A 17,231-nucleotide genomic window follows, 5' to 3' on the forward strand; every position below is an offset into this window, starting at 1 on the left:
AATATAAAAAACAATAAAACCTGTATCATGAAATGTTTTCGTTTTCAGTGACAAGATTACATCATTAAACAATACATGCAACTACTATAATTCTATTATAATTTATATAGTAAGCTATAATTTACTTACATATAGCAAATTCCTGTAATATTGTAGACCCATTGAGAAGACCATTAGTTGTATAGAATATAAGGGTAAAGAATACATAGTTTGGAGGTGCCTTACTTGGCAGTGAGCCTCTAGCACTTTGTAACTCTAGGCAACTGCCTTAACCTCTGGTAGATTTAGTTTACTCATCTCTGGAGTGGAGCTAGTACTTCCTACATCTGAGGGGTTGTGATAAAGAACAGACACATAAAAGCACTCAGCATTACTACACAGCACAGTATGCAGTTCTTTTTATTTGGTGGAACTCTTAAAAAATGTATTCTGATCCCAAACTTTCAAGTTCATTCTGATTTAGAAAAGTGTAGAAGGCTGGGACTGAGTGGTAGAGCACTTGTGAAAAAGGAGGTTTGATCCCTAACACTGTAAAACAGGAAAATATACAGGAAATGAAAACCAAGAATAAAAGGACTAGCAATACTGCCATTTAGGCACGGCCATCCTGAGTTCCCTAAGTGGCCTTCCAAGGGATAAGATTTTGATAAAGCCCAACTTATCCATATTTTCTATTAGGAATCAGTTTTTTTTAAATGACAAGTCTAAGAACTCTTTACCTAGCATCAGACCCCAAGTGCATCCTGCTTTCCTTTCCTTTTGCAGTTAGACAGTTTTGAGTTCATGGGGCTTTAAGTTATGTTACAGTTTTTTCCTGACTACAAATTGCTCCAGCATTAATTGTTGAAAAAAAAATTCAGTCCAGTGAACTGCTTCTTATTTGTCAATATCAATTGAATATAATCAGTGTGAACACATATTCTGGAGTTCTCTGTTCCACTGAACTAATACTTAGCAAATAGCTCTGTTGTCTTAAGACACTTATTAGCCTCCATTTTGTATTTTGCTCCTTTTTCTCAAGATGGCTTTAGTTACTAAAGGTCAGTACCTTTTTGTCTCTGAGCTAGGGTTGTACTGTATGCCCAGGCTGGCCTTCAACTAGGCACAAGGGATCCTTCTACTTTTGTTGAGCAGCTAGGAATAAGGGTCTGTGCCAACACACCCATCTGACTCCATCTTTTGATATACATTTCAGAATAAAGTGCAGTGAATTTTAAGAAAACCTTGTATGAAGGCTATAGATTTAAGAGAATGACATCTTTATAATAGAAAGACTTCTAATCCACAAAGTTTCCATCTATTTTACATCTTTTTGACTTTTTCATAAACATTTAGCATAATAGTTATTTTCCGTGCTGGGGGTTGGACCCAGGTCCTGACATGCATGCACTCTACAATTGCCCAGCCCTCAGCATAAAGATTTTAAGATTGAGTCATGATCTAGCCTGTTATCAGTAGTTTGACTTAACTGCTACATACTTTTTCATTGATGAACATACCTCAGTACGTTTATCCACTTACCAGTTGATAGATAATTAGGTTCTTTGAGCTTTTTGGCTATTATGATTAATACTTCCATTAATATTCAAGTCTTTCTGTGGGCATATCTTTTCAGTGCTCTTGGAGCGATAGCTAGGAGTGAAATGAATGAGTCATCTGATACATACATGTTTAATCTTTTAAGAAAATAATAAATTTGGGGCTGGAGAGATGGCTTGGTGGTTAAGAAGGTTTGCGGCTCTTCCAGAGAACCCAAGTTCAGTTCCTAGCACCCACATTAGGTAGGTTACAACTACCTGTAACTCCAGCTCCAGGAGATGATGCTCTCTTCTGGCCTCCACAAGCACCTGCACATACATGGCATGTACTCATAACACGCACACACATGCACACACATACACAAAATACAAAAGTTTGAAAAAATCTTAAGAAAAAGAAAATGGTAAAGCAGATGAAGATGTGGTTCACTGATAAAGCATTTCTTCCTGTGCTAAGCCATGTTTATTTTAAACAACAACATTTAACTTAAAATAAGAAAATGGCAAAGTTATCTCCAAAGTAGCTATACCTCTGTAGTTTTTCAACATTTTAAAATATTTGCTATGGTCTTTTAAATTATAATCACTTTGAATGAGTGAAGTAGTATCTACTATTATCACTTTTCTTCAACAAACTGCTGGAAATTTAGAATAATAAAGGTCAAAACAAAAGAATTATAAATAGGGAAGGGAAAAAAATCAAGCTGCCCTGATTTCAGGGGTATAGTCTCAACTTAAAAGATCCTAGAGAATCCATCAGATCTGATAAACAATTTAAACAAAGTGATAGGATATAAAAATCAAAATTAGAAAAACCAGGAGCCTACACATTGATGGAAAATGAACATATTGAGAAAGAAAATTATAAAAATAATTTAACTTACAACCTCAAAAACAAAAATGGAACAAAACCACACCTAATAATAAATCTAACTGATCAGTGGTTTTCAACCCTCCTAATGCTGTGACCCTCATGTTATGGTGACGCCAACCATAGCATTTTTGTAGCTACTTCATAACTAATTTTGCTACGGTAATGAATTCTAATGTAAATATTTGAAATGTAGTATGTCTGGTATGCAACCTCAAAGGGTTATGACCCTCAGGTTAACAACCACTAGAAGAGATGAAAGGAATCTACAGTAGTAATAATTCTAACATGCCAAAGAAAGATGACAAAGAAAAAGGGTCCTCCCACGTTCATGGATGAGTTAATATTGTTAAAGTTGCCATACTAATGAAATTCATCTACAGACTCAGTGCAACACCCCATCAAAATACCAACACCTTTCTTTTTCACAGAAGTATGAAAATAATCCTCAAAATCCTATGGAAGCAGCAATGAGCATGAATGGGGGGAAAGAAGCACTTCTAAAGCTATTACAACACCCAATTTCCAATTGTACTATAAAGCCATGGTTAACAACAAAAATCATGGTATTGGCACAAAGTAGGCCATGTATATAATGGAACAGAAATAGAGGACCATACGTATACTCCAAACCTGCAGGAATTTGATTCTTGGCAAAGGTGACAAAAACATACACTGGAAGCCAGAATCATTTAAAGAAATGGTACTTTGAAAACTAGATAACCCCACGTAGAATAAGAATGAGTCTGCTTTAGTTTTCTATGTAAAACTCCAAGCAAATGGATCAAAAGCCTTAACGTAAAACTGAAACTCCTTGTTTTTAATAGCTGAGTAGTATTCCATTGTGTAAATGTACAACAGTTTCATTATCCATTCTTCGGCTGAGGGACATCTAGATTGTTTCCAGTTTCTGGCTACTACAAATAAAGCTGCTATGAACCTAGTTGAGCAAGTGTCCTTGTGGTATGCAAATCAAAACTCTGGGACCATGCATGGTGAGGACCTAGACCCTCTGCTCAGATGTAGTAGATAGGCAGCACCGTCTCCTTGTGGGTCCTGAATATGGGGAGTAGGGGCTGCTACTGACGCGGACTCTGGCCCCCACTCAATGATCAGTTCCCTCTGGAGGGGCAGCCTTACCAGGCCATAAATGAAGAGGATGCAGGCTAGGGTCAGATGACAAGGGAGGAGGGCTCCCTCTTTCTGAGGACTAGGGGAAGGGGGTGAGGGAGAGGGCGGTGAGGGAGAGAGGGTGGGGCAGGGAGGAGACAAGGGAGGGGGCTACAATCAAGATGAGAAGTGAACAAATTAAAAATTAAAAAGATAAACAAACAAACAAAACCCCCTGAAACTTCCAAACTACAAGTGGAAAACAGGAGAAACACTTCAAGATGTTGGCACAGGTAAAACTTTTCTGAATAGGATGCCAATATCTCAGCGAAAGAGATACAATAGAACTGCATCAAATTTACAACATCTGTATAGTAAAGGAGAAGCTATAATGTGCATGTTCATATTCACAGATGCCATGCTCACAAATCAAGTTACAGAGTCAGTTTAGGTACCCATCAATGGGTGAGTAAATAAAATGTGCTATTTATATAGTATAGTATGATTTGGCCTCAAGGAAAGTTGATGAAACTGGAGGTTATAATATTAAATTATTTGGGCCTGGTATTTACCTTATTGATAGATTTTGATCCTTGTTATATCCTTGCTCATTATTTCCCATTTCTTCTTGAATTAATTTAAATAATTGGTGACTCTATAGCAATTTGTCAACTTCATCTATACTTAACTTGTTGGTTATTATTCTCCGTACTTTATTTTTCCAAGGCCAGTAAGAAATATCCCTTTATCATTCTTAATTTCAGTTATTTAATACTTTCCTTTTTTTAGTCAGGGTGGGGGAACCATAGGAATACTGGGGGTGTGCTCAAAATACATCATGTTTGAAAATGACAATGAGGCCCCTTATGATGTAGAAAACTGAACAAAATGGTTTATCACTTGACTTTCTTCTTTTGGCATCCTTATTTTGTTTATAGCTAATGCAGACTTTTTTATTTTTTGGTTTTTCGAGACAGGGTTTCTCTGTGTAGCCTTGGCTGTCCTGGACTCACTTTGTACACCAGGCTGGCCTCGAATTCACAGCGATCCACCTGCCTCTGCCTCCCGAGTGCTGGGATTAAAGGCATGCGCCACCACGCCCAGCCCGCTAATGCAGACTTAATAGGTCCCCTCTTTCTGATTCTTTGGGATCCTTTGGGTTTACAGTGTGCTGTGCTGGGGAGAGTCGGCACCCCATGCATGTCACGTAACTGCATGTCGCTGAGCTATACCCTTGCTCCATGCTTAACTACCAGGTTCATGCTGCGCTCCTCCCTCAGCTTCCACACAGCTGGGACTAGCTATGTGTAGAGCTTAATTTTGGCTTTTTGCTAGTTTAGTATAGAAAACTAGGTTGTTGGTTTGAGGTTTTTCTTTCTTTATATTAAAAGCGCTTATAGCTATATATTTATCAGCATTGTTTTAGGTGCCTCATAAACTATCATCTTGCCGTTTTCTTCTTAGTCATCTCTATTTCCTAATTTCCTTTGTGGTTTCTCCTATGTTAGCCAGTTTTATCATTGTTATAAGCAAACACCTAGCAGAAACCATTTAAGAGAAAGAAAATATTTTTGCTCATGGTTTCAGAGGGTTAGGTGATAAGGAAGGCACTGGCAGATCGACATGCATGAGGACACAGTCAGGGCAGAGCAGTAATACAAAGGGACCAAGGGAAGGCATCTCTGTCCAACCAATGATTTACTTCCTCTTAGCGAGGCCTCAGTGGTCACAGTTCTGCCATCTCCCATTAGAATACTCATATTTGAATCCATCCGTAGTTTTTGTTGTTTGGTTTTTCAAGACAGGGTTTCTGTGTAGCCCTGGCTGTCCTGGAACTCTCTCTGTAGATCAGGCTGGCCTTGACCTCACAGAGATCCACCTGCCTCTGCCTCCTGAGTGCTGGGTTTTAAAGTGTGAGCCACCATCAGTATATTAAAGCACTCAGTAGGTCACAGCCTTCATAATCTGTTTGTCTCTGGCCATGTCCTCAGATATAGTTAGAGGTCTGCTTTAGTAATCTCCTAGGTGTTTCTCAATGTTATCAGCCTGATGAGCAAGATTAACTATCACAATAATGTGCGTCATCATTGCTTTCATTTAATTTTGCATGCATGGCTTTATTCAGGTGAGGTTCGTTTTTCTTTTAGTGCTAGAGTTTAAACTTGGGGCTTTGTGTATGTTAAGCAAGCATACCACTACAGAAATCTTCATTTAGTTCTTTGAAAATATTTATACTGTTTTTAAGTGTTCAGTTTCCTTTGAAAGCCTGAATTATTTATTGCTTGTCACATATTTGTGTTTCTTAGCATGGATTTTTAGAGATCTGCAGATGGATCAGGGATGGTCACTATTATTCTCAATTTTCTCTTATTTACTTAGTGAAGTCTATTTCCCATGCATAATGCAGCGTTTGATGCTTCTGCTGAAAATTTTCTCCTCTGATTTTACTGTAACTTGACTGTCACTTGTGATGAGCAAAAGCCACTAATTGGTTAAAGAATATGTTTAAGTCTTCTCAGCCAGATGGGTTGGTTGTTGTTGTTGTTGTTTTTTGAGGCAGGGTTTCTCTGTGCAGCCCTGGCTGTCCTGCATTAGCTTTGTAGACCAGGCTGGCCTTGAACTCGCAGAAATCTGCCTGCTTCTGCCTCCTGAGTGCTGGGATTACAGGTGTGTGACACTACAACGGCTGCCAGTTAGATTTTTATCTTTTTGCCCCTCAATATATTTCAGGAATAAGATTTCTATTAGGCTTTTAAGAGGTTACACACTTCAGCGCCACATTCAGCAAGGGAGAAGTAACATGTAGGTCTCTTTCCAACTTTTTATTTAAAAAACTAAATACAGGTTCCGGTGCGCCGCCCCCCCCAACTCTTTCCCCACCCCAGCCATAATTCAAATAACTTAGAGACAGAGTGGGAGGGGACAGAATAAAAGGGAGGAAGGAGGGAGAAGAGCCCACCCACTTCAGTGGCCTCAGGGCCGCTTCTTGTCCAACCTTTCCTTGGCTGTCAGCTTCTTATCTTGCTCACCTGCACGTTTCTAGGCCACGGGACCCTCAGCTCCTCCTAGGACCCCTGAGGTCATATCATCAGAGAAAGGCTGTAGGCCTACTGGTCAGGTCCTGAGTAGCCTCAGCCCTCCCACTGCTGGTGCCACCTGCAGCCCCATGGATCTCTGTGAGCACACAGGCCTAGGCAGCACCCACTTCTTTGCAGTTCTCCACAAGCAGGTGCTCTGCCTCTTTGTTGACTGCAGGCTCTAGGTTAGTGTGGATCAGCAGGCACTTGATGGTCAGTAGCACACGCTGAATGCCCACCTCAGCTGTGCAGTCCCTCAGGAGCACGATGACACAGCTACCACCATTGGCACCCACATTTGGGTGGGAGATCTTAGTCAGGAAGTGCTGGCTCTCTAGGAGTTTCATGTGGAACAGTCCTGCAGCATCAGTGGTCCCCTCGGGGCCCTGGATAGTGACCTGCAGGTCTGTGAGAGCCTCCTCATTGGGGAAGGCTTTAATGCCATCAGGTGGGTTGATTTTAAGTTTATCTTCTGGGGAGTTGTTCTCAGGCTCTGTTTAGTCAACGGTGGTGTTCCATTTGTGGCACAGAGGCATGTGTCCCTTCATTGGTGGGTCTGAGTGTATGGGTCTTTAGTGAATGACTTGAAGTTTGCCCTATGTCCTGTCCTGATGCAGCACACACAGCTTTCCTGCTCTCAAGTTGACAGTGGTTCCAGGAAGAGAAGGGGCCGATTCTTTCCATGGTTCTAGGTATCAACTTCTAGATCGTCAGATAGGTACCAGCCTCCTTAGTGCTTATTACTAAGATCCCCTCTGCTTTCCACATATTTATAGGCACAGAGTTATGCATATTTCACTCTAAATTTTATCAGTCTCCACTCCCTTCCTTTCCTAGTTAGGGTTTCTATTGCTGTGATCAAACATCACAACCACATAAAAAGTTGGGGAGGAAAGGGCTTATTTGGCTTTTACACTTTCACATCACTGTTCATCATCAAGGAAAATCAGGACAGGAACTCAAACGAGGCAGGAACCTGGAGACAGGAGCTGATGCAGAGGCCATGGAGTGGTACTGCTTCCTGGCTTGTTCCCTATGAATTGATCAGCCCACTTTCTTATAGAACCCAGGACTAACAGCACAAAGATGGCATCACCCAGGATAGGATGAGCCCTCCCCTATCAATCACTATTAAGAAAATGCCCTACAGCCAAAACTTATGGATGCATTTTTTTCAAATGAAGTTCCCTCCTTTCAGATAACTCTAGCTTGTGTTAACTTGACACAAAACTAGCCAGCACACACACACACACACCCTTACAGCTTGCCTGCCGCTGCAAAGATCTTTTGACTGTTTTACTAGATCTAGGGATGTTTTCCCCAGTATGGTATGTAATACTTCTGCTCTATAGGTGGGCACTGAAAATAAATACAGTGGTATTGGTAGCCCTGCTCTTTGTAGCTTACCCTGCAAGCTGTGGACAACTCCTTCCAACATGTGCATTGCAAAAAGACAATCAGAGCCTCAACTATTATCGCCGGCCTCCCTTGGATTAGAGCAGTGGTATTAGACCTGTGGGTCATGACCCCTTTGGGGGTGGGTCAAACAACATTTCCACAGGGGTCGCATATCAGATATCCTGAACATCAGATATTTACATTATCATCCATAACAGTAGCAAAATTATAGTTATGAAGCAAAACTAATTATATGGTTGGGGGCCACCACAACATGAGGACCTGTACTGAAGTGTGACAGCATTAGGAAGGTTGAGAACCACTGGATTAGAATTTCTGCCCTGTTAGGAGTCAGGTTGGGGTCAATAATCCTCTTGGCCACACTTACCTGGACACAGGGATGGGATTGATGACAAATGGCAGCCTTCCCTTTCCAGGGTAAAATAACAGCCCAAGAATAGGAGCTGGGAGAAGGAGTCCCTGTCTTCTTGGCTATTCCTGCTTGAAATAGACCCACTTTAATAGAGGTAAGGGTAGGGAGTGATCTTGACTCAAAACTGTAGATGTATTGGTGCCTTGAGCAGAGCTGATTGTCTTTCTTTTTTAATGTAATTTTAATGTTATTAATATATTCAGATTACAACTCAATGTTATCCCATCACTTGTATCCTCCCATTCCTCCCTCTCTCCCACTTCCCCCCTATTCCCCTCCCCTAGGTATAAGACCGAGCTGACCGTCTTTCTTGTTGAGAACTATATGTCCACTTCCACTATTTTCCATACAGAATTCTGCTCCACTTCCTTTGTCTTTACTACCACTGTCCAAATTTACATATTTTAATTTTATTCAAGTAAAAGAAGAATCAGTTATCTTGCTTGATAACTAAATAGTTCACATTATTAATGACATGGAAGTGGATTACCTGTGCTTTTCATTGGAGCTCAGAACAACAGTGTAACTTTCCTGCACGTTATGTCCTTCTATTTTTGTGCATTTGAATAACTATGTAATAAGAGCTGCTTCTCCCATATTTAGCAAAATAAATGTATATGAATGTAATTAATAGTATATCAGTAACTAGATTCAGTGTCTCTATTTCATCGTCAACTATTCCTGTTAGATGGCATTTCAATAATAACTGACACTAGCATTGATTTTAAAGTTCAGATGTTTAAAAAAAAAAAAAGAAAATGCTACTTAAACAGTAAGCAACACTAGGCCCAATTACAGTCACACTGTTTTAGAGTCCTTTGCATGGCTGTAAGCTTCATTCAACATAGCTTCCACTAGACAAAGCCACTGCTGAAAGGCAGTAGTAGCAGGAAAACCATTTCTAATACACTGTGTGAAGGTGCATCAATAGGACCAAGGTCATTTATGTCAGCTAGTTAGTCACCTGCATCACATTAGTAGATTCGCAGTCTGAAGCTTTCATAATAGTCCGCACATGTGTGAGTTTGCTTCGTTTCTTCTATTACCCTTCTTCTAACCCTCCTGGCAGAAACTGCTCACCTCAAGAGGCCATGTCTAGCGATCCCCAAGTGTACCAACAGCTTGACTGTTGGAATAAATGGTTCCTGGGCCCTTCTGTGGTGTAATCCACTTTTCTGAACATGCAAAAAGCAACCAACCCTTTGCTTTTATGAGCCCCGCTAGGAGAAGAAACCCCTACACTAGCCACTAAAATCTTTCTTTAATGAATTTTATTTTTACAGTAAGTTTAAAATGTTCTGAGTCTATAGTATATATGCATGCACATATGAGTGGGCATATGTGTGCGCCATGCTGCACGTGTGGAAGTCAGAAGATGTCTGCTTGTGGGAGTCAGCTCTTTCTTTCCATCATGTGGGCCTTAAGGTTAACCATATTCTCAGGCTTGCTGCCTACATCTGCTGAGCCGTCTTGGTGGTCCAAGTACATTTTATGGAGTAAATGTTTTTCTATTTGTGGTATGTCATTAGGACATACAGCAGAGATATTAAATGACATTTTGTTTTCTCATTTTTACTAGGTACGTTGAAAAATTTCAGACTTATTTGTTTTATGAATACGAGCGTTTTGCATGTATGTTTGTGTACCACTTACATGCCTACTGCCTGTGGAGGTCAGAACAGAACGTTAGGATTCCCCAGAACTGGAATTACAGATGGCTATGGGCCAACATGTGGACTTCGGGCAACTATTTAGATTTAGATAAAAATTTGCTAGAATGGATAGGTTATTAATACATGCTTCTCCATATTCAACAGGGCTAGATTCTACCTCAAAAGTTTAAGAGTTTCCCAGTGCTCTCCCTCCTCAGCGGTGACAACCCAAAAGTATACCTTTGAATTAGATCAGTCTTTCCTTAAAGATTCTTTTTCTAGGATTGCTAAAAACTTTTTTTTTGAGACAGGTTTTTTTTCCCCTCTGTGTAGCCTTGGCTGTCCAAGACTGGCTTTGTAGACCAGGCTGGCCTCACAGCGATCCACCTGCCTCTGCCTCTCAAGTACTGGGATTAAAGGCGTGCGCTGCCACACCTTGCTAAAACTTTATAATGTATATTTCAGTCACCATTTCTCCAGCATTACTATATTTCCATGGGAGCCATCTTTTTACTATATTTAGATAGAATAATTGAGAGGTACAGACTCCTGGTATTCAACTAGGCAATAGTTCGATGTTCATACAGGGAATTACTTGATATTGGTAAGCAATGTCATATTTAAATTTAATCTTCACTTGAAGTTAAGTTGTTTTAAAGATTCGACCACCTTTTGTTGTTGCTGTTCATAGTTTGAAGCCTTATTAGTTGAGCCACCTGGTCACTCTTCAAACACTTTTTATAATAATTGTTGTAAGCACAATATGTGTCGGACCTGCTATTTGACACTATTATTATAAGGACTAGAAACCCTAACCACAGGCATGTGGCTGTGGGCCAACATGTGGACTTCGGGCAACTATTCAGATTTAGATAAAATTTTGCTAGAAAGGATAGGTTCTTAATGTGTGCTTCTCCATATTCAACAGGGCTAGATCCTACCTCAAAAGTCTAAGAGTTTCCCAGTGCTTTCCCTCCTCAGTACTTGCTCTTGATGGCTTAGTATACACTGGGGTACTGATTAGTATAGGGCAATTTTACTGTCAGATACTGTCTCTTAATTTTGAATCTTTAAGAAATGTAATCTTTCTACTTTTTTTTTCTCTGAATTTGGAGCAGTGTACTTTCATTTGTCCTTGTTATTGGTTGGGATGTCTGTAAAGGTATCTTTCTGTCTTACTGTAATAATTAGCCTCAACTGTCGATTTGATCTGGAATCACCATGGAGATGGGATTATCCTAACTAGGTTAACTGACGTGGGAAGATGCTCCCCCTGTGAGTGTCACCATTCCTGAGCTGGGATCCTTCCTATACTGTACAAAAAGGAGGAAGCTAGCTAAGCATCAGCCTTGTGTTGTGTACACAACATGACTGACTGCTTCAAGATCGGGCCACTCTGAATTCCCTACCATGATGAACTCTACGCCTGAACTGACAATCAAAAGGAACTCTTTCTTTCTTTCTTTTCTTTTCTTTTCTTTTTTTTTTCCCGAGACAGGGTCTCTCTGTGTAGCCTTAGCTGTCCTAGACTCACTTTGAAGACCAGGCTGGCCTTGAACTCACAGCAATCCGCCTGCCTCTGCTTCCTGAGTGCAGGGATTAAAGGCGTGCACCACCACGCCCAGCCCCTGAACTCTTTCTTTCTATCTGAAGTTGGGTTTTTTTGTTGTTGTTTTTTGTTTTTTGTTTTTTTTTTACCAACTTAAGAGAGTTGGAAAAGAAATGGCATTTACCTATTTGAACCTTCATGATCTGTTACACACTAGAAACTCGGATGACTAAACTGTCAGAAACGTGTTTAAGAATAAACAGGTTGAACAAGCACGTAGGGGGTTATCTTCAGATGTTCACAGGCCTTATTAAAATATCTGAGCACAGTGTTTGTGTTAGATACTGTAGCACCTGGACACATCCCACATAAACAAGACAAACAAACGGGAAAATATGCTATTACGAAAGCATTTAGAGAAAAGATGCAATAGGCTGGCTCTGAAGAGAATGGCACTTGACACCAAAGCTCACAAACCTGAATTCCATCATGACCCATGTGATGGAAGAAGAGAGTCAACTTCCACAAGCTGCTCTGGCCTCTACATGTGAGTTGTGGCAATGCACACCCCATACACATATAATAGAATAAACAAATGTAACAAGACAAGGAAACAAAGTGCTCAATTTCAGAGTTAATATGGGACAATTTTTTAAATGATTTATTTTTATTTCATGGACATTGGTGTTTTGCCTGCATGCATGTCTGTCTGAGGGTGTCAGGTCTCTTGGAAATGGAGTTACAGACAGTTGTGAGCTGCTATGTAGGTGCCAGGCATTGAACCTGGGTCCTCTGGAACAACAGCCACTGCTCTTAACTGCTGAGCCATCTCTCCAGCCCCTTATATGGGACAATTTTTTATTTATGGCTCAGGAACATGTTACTGATGAGAAAGATAAAATCTGTATCTATTATTCTTTTGGGGGAGAATCTCATGCATCACCAATCTGATTGACAGGATAAATAGATAACCAGTATATCATATTGTGCATCTTTTATGTAGGATGGATCCTGCATGCATTATGTAAATGCTCAAATTGCTGAGAATTATTATGCCCACTTACAGTTCAGAAAAGCTAAAGTGAGTTACTCAAGATAAAAAGGGCCAAAACAAAACTCTAAACTGAGGCTGAGCGTGGTAGTCCACTCATTATTCCTCAACCCACGTTGAAGGCTAACCTGGGCTGCACAGTCGAAACTCTGTATCAAAAACCAAAGCAAGGCCAGCAGGACTGCTCAGCCACTAAAGGGACCTGCTGTGCAACCCTGACAACCTTAGTTTAGTACTGAAACACGTATAAAGGTAAAAAAGAACCAACTCTACGAAGTTGTTCTCCGACTTCTACATGCATACTGTGGCATGTGCATCTCCTCACACATATCATACACACACATGTACAATGATAACAAGTAAACAAAACCACAATTCAAACTACGATCTTCCTAGTTTCAAAGTTCCCCACTATAAAAATTACTTTCAATGCATCAGCAAATAAACAATTAGAAAACATAAAAAATAATAAAATACCATCCCTAATTACAGTAACATATTAAGTATGTAGGAACTAAATTGTAGATATCTCTAAGGAAAAAAGTAATCCTATGAAGACATGAAGAAAGAAATCTGAATAAATAGGAGAGATAAACTATGATCTTTGGACACATAAAGATGCCAGTGTCCCTAAACCAATTCAGTGTCAAATTAAACTACAATTAACTACAGACTATAGACTTTTAAAGAGTTCATGAAATGTAAAAATGTGCAATTCTAAAACCAGAAATTCAGAGTAATTTGCCCTGGCCTAATATTAAAGAAAATTATGAGCCCTTAATATTAGCCAGTGTAACAAATAAGAATCAATGAATAAACTTGTATCTGTGTGTGCACATGTGTGCAGAAAGGTGGCTTGCTATGATAGGTTATCAAATCATTGGGGAAGAAATTATTATTTAATACATGAAAATGGGGATATAGCTCAGTATATAGAGAAAAGAAGGTTAATACGCTTTTCCTCTGCATACCTAAGTACCCACTATATTAAAACCTTACCAAAAGCCGGGCATGGTGGCACACACCTTTAATCCCAGCACTTGGGAGGCAGAGGCAGGTGGATCTCTGTGAGTTCACGGCCAGCCTGGTGTACAAGGCAAGTCCAGGACAGCCAAGGCTACACAGAAAGACCCTGTCTCGAGAGACAAAAAATAAATAAAAAGAAAGAAAGAAAATATGTTTGTGACCCAGGGATGTCAAGAATTTATTAAATGAGATATCAAATCAAGATACTGGATGTGTCAACACAAAACATGTGCTTCTCAGTAAGGAGAGAAGTATATTAATATCTGCAGTTTACTAAGTAATCTATCAAAAAGGATAAATGGAAACAGGTAACTAGTTTATGGATAAAGTATCTACATTAATAGTAGGTAGTGGTCATACTGATGTATGTTATATTATTCTAACTTTCCTGTATATAGAAAATTATAATAATTTAAAAAGTTTAGAAAAATGAAGTAAAAGGATATTGCACATAAAATTTGAACAAACTATGAGAGCTGGAAAAGATAGCTGAAACAAACACATGCACAAGACTATACATATACAAAGGATTTCTGCTATGTATTTCACAAAGAACTTGTGCAATAAGCAAGAAAGAGAATACAGTCTTAACAGAGTTCGCAAAATAAATTGATGAACACTACAGAGGACAAGAAAGCTTAAGTGCTGAAGAGATAGCTCAGCAGTTAAGAAGTTAAGAGCACTTGCTGTTCTTGCACAGGACTGAGGTTCAGTTCCCAACATCCCTATCAGATGGCTCACAAGCATTTATAACTCCAATTCCAAGGCATCTGATACCCTCTGGCTTCCATAGACATCTTCATACACATGGAGAACACACATACACTCAGGCATACACACATATACATAAAATAGAAATAACTTTACATTTTAACTTTGTTTGAGATAGGGTCCTAACTGTCCTGGAGCTTGCTATATAGACCAAGCTAGCTTAGAGCCACCTGACTCTGCCTCCCTATTGCTGGGAATAAAGGTGTGTGCCACAACACCTGGATATTAAAACGGCTTTGTAAGATGCTGGAGTGATGGCTCAGCAGTTAAGAGCACTCACTGGCTGTTCTTCTGGAGAATTCAGTTTCTAGTCCTAGTACTCATATTTTATAGCTTGCAAACACTGCCCTCTTCTGGCCTCTCAAGGTATCAGCATGCACATGGTACACAGACAGACATGCAATCAAAATACCCACAGACATAAAATTAATGAATGAAAAAACGCAAAAGTTAAAAAACACCCTACAAGCTGGGCAGTGGTGGCGCACGCCTTTAATCCCAGCACTCGGGAGGCAGAGGCAGGTGGATTGCTGTGAGTTCGAGGCCAGCCTGGTCTATAAAGTGAGTCCAGGACAGCCAAGGCTACACAGAGACCCTGTCTCGAAAAAACAAACAAACAAACACCGTACAAGTTGATAATAGGCACAAAAGCAGAAATGCAGGACTGCTGTGTAGTTCAAGGTTAGAGCAACTGCTTTGCACAAAAAGAAAATCAAAAGAAAAGGTCATCCTTATGGGTAGCTAAAGAAAAATAAATGTCTAGAGATTGCATGAAATCTACTGGATTTTGACTGTATGACAAGTGTAACTGGTAATGCAAAGAAACAGAAAGTCCTAAGTGTTATTCTAGGTATGTAAATTAGTACAGCTATAATCTATTGTAATTTGACAATATTTACTAAAAATTTTGCAGGCATATTTTATACCAGTGGTTCTCAACGTACCGGCCATGACCCTTTTGGCAAACTCCAAAAACGTTTACATTATGAGTCATAACAGTAGCAGCATTACAGTTATGAAGTAGCAGTGAAAGTAATTTTAAGGCTGGGGGTCACCACAACACAAGGAATTCTATTAAAGGATGAAAAGCACTGGGTTATTGGCTGCAGAAGCTCTATTCCTGGGCATGTGCTCCAGATACACTGACGAAGGAACACTAAAATAAACATCTCATGAAAATATTTTCTGGAAGCTGTACAGGTAGCTCAGTGGTTTGGTTCATAGCACTCACATGGTGGCTCACAACCATCTATAACTCTATTTTGGAGGAATCTGAAAGCCTCTTCTGACCTCTGTGGACCTGGCATACATATGGTGCACAGACATACATGCAAGCAAATACCTATACACATAAAATCAATAAATAGAGTTTTTTTAAAAAGAATTTTTTGAACACACTGAGTAAAATCCCAAAGAACTGGAAAGAAACATCCAGCAGTTATTCAGCAAAATACTGTGATAAATGTATTTGATGGAATATAACCCAACAGTCAAGAAGAGTGAACCATATAGGAATGTGGGTAGATTAGAAACAGGAACGCTGAGGATGTAGGCATCTATGCCTATAGTCCAATCTACCGGGTAGAGGGGAGGGCTTGAGCACAGGAGTTCAGACAAGCTTAGCCGCATAATAAGAATCCATTTGTCCTGGCTACTTTTATATCTACTTGACACTAACTGGAAGTTATCTGAAAGGAGAGAACCTCAGTTGAGAAAATGCACCATAAGATCTGGCTGTAAGGCATTTTCTTAACTAGTGATTGATGTGGGATGGCCCAGCCCATTGGGGGAGGTGCCATCCTGGGGTTGGTAGCCCTGGGTTCTGTAAGAAAACAGACTGAGCAAGGCTTGGGGAGCAAGCCAGTAAGCAGCATCCCTGCACAGCCTCTACATCAGCTCCTGCCCCCAGGTTCCTGCCCTGTGTGAGTTCCTGTCCTGACTTCCTCCAATGACGAACAGTGGTATGGAAGGGTAAGCCGAATAAATAAACCCTTTCCTCCCAAACTTGCTTTGGTTATGGTGTTTCATCACAGTAAACCTAAGGCATCGTTATACTAAATAAGACAAAATAAATTAAAATTCAAAGAAAGAAAGAAAGAAAAAAAAGGTAAGAAACAGAATGATATGTAAAGTAACCTAAAGTCAGGAGGAGGAGGAATGCCACATGCTTTCTCTAATAACCTATCCTCGCTGGTAATTTGTATATATGTGTATTTAGGTGGAAGTGAATGTGTGTTATCGTCAAGATACTAGAAATGGGTCCATGAAGGAAGAAAAGGAGGCTTAACGAGAAAGAGGACAGTAGAACACATGTGAAATGGAAATGGAAAACAAGGTGGGGGTTAAGTGGGCAGAAGGAGCAGAGTTAAAGGAGAGAATCAAGCCAAACAAAGGATGCATAAAAAGAGGAGGAATCTTGCTATTGGGGAGCTAATAAAGTTAAACAATGAATGAGAACCTGCTGGCAACAAAACTAAAGTAAAAGCAAACAAATTAGGACTCTTAGCAGAGATGGCTAAGTGATTAGGAGCACTTGCTGCTTTTCCAGAGGACCCTGGGTTTGATTCCCAGCACCCACAGCTACGCAAGTATCTGTCACTCCCAATCCAGGGGTGCAAGGCCTCTTCTAGCCTCTGGGGGAACCGCATGCACATGGTATACAAACATACCTGCAGGCAAACACTCATCCACATAAAATAAAAATAAAACAAATGTCAAAAAATTTTAAACAAAAAGCGAATTCATGCATGTAGAA

General features: G+C 40.0%; 1 protein-coding gene and 1 pseudogene across 3 annotated transcripts in view; both read right to left on the minus strand.

The window, feature by feature from the left end:
• FAM120C (family with sequence similarity 120 member C) overlaps positions 1-17,231 on the minus strand; it is a 125,024-nt gene that overhangs the window by 24,728 nt on the left and 83,065 nt on the right. The window lies entirely within an intron of this gene.
• On the minus strand, positions 6,493-15,427 carry LOC311602036 (ubiquitin-conjugating enzyme E2 S-like; annotated as a pseudogene). Its single transcript has 2 exons — positions 15,421-15,427; positions 6,493-7,089 (listed from the first exon to the last, which is right to left on the minus strand). The product of its transcript is annotated as a ubiquitin-conjugating enzyme E2 S-like (transcript).

This window comes from Acomys minous (assembly GCF_964271855.1).
Source record: "Acomys minous genome assembly, chromosome: 7".
Lineage (NCBI taxonomy): Eukaryota > Metazoa > Chordata > Mammalia > Rodentia > Muridae > Acomys > Acomys minous.